Here is a 4838-nt window from a genome sequence, read left to right on the forward strand (position 1 = left end):
CCCAGCTAAAGAGAAAAAATGTGAATGTCCAAGCTAAAAGGATAAAAAATAAAATAAACTCCTCAAACCTTAAAACAGACAAAACAAAATAACCCAGGAATCCTTTATATACTTTCTGACAAAAACTAAGTACAAGTGTAACTAGCTGTAAGTGTAACATAAAATCAGCAAAATGAATATACATAAACCTATTTTAAAATTCTATGCTGTCGTGGTTTGACACGAAAAGAGAATTTTTTTCCGGAAGGAAGAGGTTAATTTAGATATTGACCAATTGAAGGTGGACACGCCTCTGAGAACACAGAGGGTTAAAAGCAGAATTCCCAGGGGAACTCGCTCTCTTTGGTTCCGGTCAGCATGCAGTGCAAACCTCCCCAGTCCAGCAATGAGCTGGGTGGGGGAGGGGAAGCCCCATGGCCTGACAAAGGTAGGCCAAAGGTGGAGGGACTGGAACCGGGCTGGCCCCTGCAGATGGAAGGGTGGAAGAAATCTGGGATGTCTCCATCCCCCCCCCCAGAGTTTCTCTCCCGAGAGGGAGGGAGAGAGAGAGAGACATCGGCAGTTCTGTCAGCAATTCCACCGCGAGGAAGGAGGAGCGGGGGGAGCTGCAAGGTGCCCAGTGTGTGGGAGTTGCTGGATGTCTGGGCATCGAGCCATCCTGGGAGTTCGGACTTTTAACCCTTCTTTGAGAAATGAAAGCTTTGTGAATTTTCCTTTCCCCTCCTCGGTTTGAAAGAGAGGAAGAGGGACACCTTGGACCCTGGGATGTTAGAAGGAGGAATTCTAGATGGGAGTGGGGCCAAGGAGTGGCTTTTGGCTGGACTTTTCCGTGTTAGCCACAACCTGAACCAATCTTCTCCTCCAAGAGGGACTGTGTTTTGGGAGGATGCCAGTGAGTCAAGAGACCTGCTTCAGCTGGGAAAAAGACAAAAGTGGAGTGAACAGAGAAAAGGTTAGGGGGTTTGTGGTGGCACCCACTGCCCTGGAAAGGAAAGAGAAGAGTAGAAGATCTCTGTTCTTGAGCCCTCGGCCCCAGGGGAAAATGGGGGGGACTGTGGTCCCAAACAATGAAAAACTGAACTGTTGTTTTCTCCCCTCTTGGCAGGGCATCCTTGAAAGGAAAAATCCTAAAAGCAGTCTGTCCATCCATGCATTGGTGGTGAGAGCACTGTGCATGGAAAGGAGAAGGGTCACCATGGCAAACTTTTCTCCAGGCGGTGCCATGTGTGACATGGGAACACAGGATGTGGAGCTGTGTTTCTTGGGGGGTCTGTGGTACAGGAGAGACTCTGTTCCCTCGAAGGACTGAGTATCGATTGTCTGGAGGGTGGAAACCTGATTGGGGTCCAGATTGTATCTCACTGTGGTTTGTTGGAGTTGGGTGGTGGGAGGAGGAATGCTTCGCAAGGTTTTCATTTGATCTTTGTGTGGTTTTTTTTCCCTTCTTTAGTTTTCTCTTTTCTTTAGTAGTAGTAGTTTAATAAAGTTTTTTTTTTCTGTTATTAAGCTTGGGTCTGCTTTGCTCTGTTCTAGATTCCACTTCACAGCATTCAAGGGAGGGATCACATTTTCATGGGGGCACTGGCATTGTGCCAGTGTCAAACCATGACATATGCATATGTAAATTAGTAAAGAAAAATAAAAAGAGATCAGGAGTTTTCAGGAGTGCACATGTCCTTTAAAAGACAACAATCTCTACGTGCACCCTGCACTGTTATAAATATACCATCCCTACATGTCGGAATCTGTGGTATTTAGATGATTCTGAGATTGTAGAAAGTCTCTGTCAGCCCCGCTGCCAAAGAAGAAGTCTTAATTCTTCTGTGCTGGTTTTCAAGGTTGTTTATTCTTGCTTATCTATAACATGTTCTGCTGCCCTGCCGCAGATCTGTCCTGCAGGGCAGCGTGCGGGGCTCTGCCCCTCAGTGGGATGTTACAAACATTATATACCAGAAACTACGTGTGCTATATTTACAATAATGTGCCAATATCTATCACCTACGTTGAACAGTGTGTCCCCAGCTTAAACCAATAGAAAAAATACCAACACTACAGTGAAACATGGAGGGCATGAAGAAGGAGAAAAAAGGACAAGACACACCCAATTTTCTCCATCTTGTCCCCATTGGACCCTAATCTAGAATCCTAAAAGTTTACTTTTGCACCTGTGCCACACTTAATTATTACTTATATCAAACACTTAGAGCTTGTAATTCATCCTGTAAGATTGAAAACTCTTTTCCATGGACAGAGATCAGAGACAGTGTCTCTTGGGGCTCTGTACGGGGCGGGGAGGGTTCCTGACCCCTGCCAGGGTCACAGGCCTTCCAGGGAAGCCAGAGGGATGCCCTGGACTCCCACACCTACAAATATTTATTAAAATTGTAGAGTCTTAATTTTTCACCACAATTCAACTGGAGGTGGTGCCCAAGCTCTATCCCTGGCTTGTGGACGGGGGATAGGGAGCAGGACCTGGGCAGGTTTCAATGTGGCATGATTGCCAGGGCCATCTCAGCAGTAGCCTCACAGGCTGCCTCGCTCCTTCCCTCCTTTTTAATCACGTCCATGACCACCCTCCAAGCAGGAAGCATTCATAACTCTGGCTCGTGGCCAGGCAGCATAGTCAGTTCATAGAGCTTTACGCTGACCTTGTCCCAGAAGCAGAGAGTAAATATAAAAGAAGGGGTGGCATGAGGGAGCATGCATGACACCCATTATAAAAGCTACTTAAGATAGTGCTTTAGGATTCTTGCTCAGAAGGGAGAGCATGGTTTCATAGATGTCTCTCTTGTTGGACATGTTCTGTCCCATAGATTAGTTCCTCTGGCTCACCTGTCAGTTGCAGCAGACTGGTGATTGTGGGCCCAGATACAGTTCTCTCACCATCATGATCAGTTCCAGGGGCTCGCCAACTGCAGACATATAGGCTGTTCTTTCTCACGCAGAGTACCATTTATCAGCAATGATGAGAGAGACAGGGACACTCCGATATGGTCGGAAGAATCCAAATTTATTGTGGAATACCTATACTTATATACTATTTTAGGAAGGCTAGCAATGTTTTACTTCAATTATTGGGTTAATCATCACATAAACAAATGTATACACTTTACAACATCTCTTGCTTGCAGAGCTTGGTGTAATTTTCTTTTCTGGTAAATCAGTCTGATTTAATCTTCTTGTAATCTTAATTTAATCTTCAAAGTTCTGTTTGCTCTTGCCAAGACATCCTGTTTATCAAATCTCTTATGCTAACCAGGTCCAAAGTCCATCATCTGCCTTGTGTGTCCAAATAGGAGGTGTTTTTAGTCCTTCCCTGTCTGGGAGATCACTGATCTTGTGTCTCTACAGCAACTACACTGACATGTAGGGAGGCAGCTGGGCAGTGGAGCAGACAGTACTGCAGAGTTAATGGATGATGTGGACATCTTGGCCTTGATGGGCCAAAAGCCCTGGGAACATCAAACAGAAATCTGAGGGAGGAAAGAAAAGGAATGTTGTGCTTTGTTTTAAGGAAGTCATGCAAGACTGCAGGTGTAAGATTGTGGTTAACAATATTGCTAAGAAACATTAAGAATGTGGTTATTGCTTGGCAGTGCAAAATTTTATCTAAAGCTGTAAGTTTATATAAACTGAGCTTTAGAAACAATAAACGACTTTGTGCTTGCACTAAGCGGAGTCCTGTCTCTCAGTTGTTGACACTGAGAGCCTTCTTCTGTGGCCCCTTCTTAACAGCTCTCTTCCCTCTCAGTTCATGTACATGGGGTTCCAGTTTAAAGGTAGGTTCACCATCCCACTTCTTCCTGTCCTGTCACCTGGTCATGGAAAAAGAACCAGAGTGCACCACATGACATATGCCTGGGGCTTCCTTTCCCTCTGACTGGGTCAGGAAAGGACTGATCTCTTGGGCTGCCCCTGAGAGCTGAGGTACTGTCCTGTGGAGATGTGGAGGTACAAAGATTTTCTTCAAAGATTTGGAGCTAAGAAGACACTCCCTCCACAATTTTTGTATCTGTATCTGGGCAATACATTGCTGTCAAGCTATTAGAATATGACACTGGGGTATTTTGAATAATCTTCCTCCACATGGCCTGTGTGCACAGGACATTCTCTGGATCTTTAGAGACCTCATCATCATTTAGATCACCATAGATGACTTCCAGCACTACTAATTTTCTCAGGTACTAGATACCTTAATCTACAGTGGTCCACTTTCCTGGGAAGTTCACAAGATCTTCCTTAAATTAATATCTTGCCCTCACACTTCAGAGTAGTCATCTCCAATGGCTGTAAATTGATGCCTCTTTTCCAATTCCTCTTTCAGTTCTCTGATTTCTAGCAAGGGATCCCAGCTATTTGGCTTCCTTACCTTACAACTGCTGACCGTTGGTCCCATTATTCCAGTATAAGAGGCCAGGCAGAAAGCCACTCACCTGGCTGGCAGCTGCAATATTTTCATGTGTTAAAGTTCTTATGAGTTCAGGGATTGGGTAATTTCTGCTTCCTGTTTGAATTCATAGAATCTTAGAATCATAGAATGGTTTGAGGTGGAAGGGACCTTAATGATCATCTAATTACAACCCCTCTGCCATGAGCAGGGATGGCACCCAATAGATCAGGTTCCTCAGAGCCCCATCCAACATGGCCTTGAACACCTCTAGGGATGGGGCGTCCACAATTGACGCCGTGCCCCGGTCTCAGGAGAAGGGAACTGTGCTGGCTTCGAGCGAGCCCTGACCCTGCTTTCCCTGAAGCGCATGTCACGAGCGGCCGCTCCCCGCCTCAGCTACCTGCAGGCACAGGGTAGCAGTTTGGCCATCGGCTGCGTCGAGGGACCA

The 4838-nt window shown here is 45.8% G+C and overlaps 1 pseudogene; it reads right to left on the reverse strand.

Moving 5' to 3' along the window:
• Nucleotides 1-3688: 3688 nt before the first annotated feature.
• LOC146763194 (uncharacterized) lies at nucleotides 3689-4534 on the reverse strand (annotated as a pseudogene).
• Nucleotides 4535-4838: the final 304 nt, after the last annotated feature.

This window comes from Lonchura striata, chromosome W (genome assembly GCF_050655825.1).
Source record: "Lonchura striata isolate lonStrDom1 chromosome W, ASM5065582v1, whole genome shotgun sequence".
NCBI classification, from domain to species: domain Eukaryota; kingdom Metazoa; phylum Chordata; class Aves; order Passeriformes; family Estrildidae; genus Lonchura; species Lonchura striata.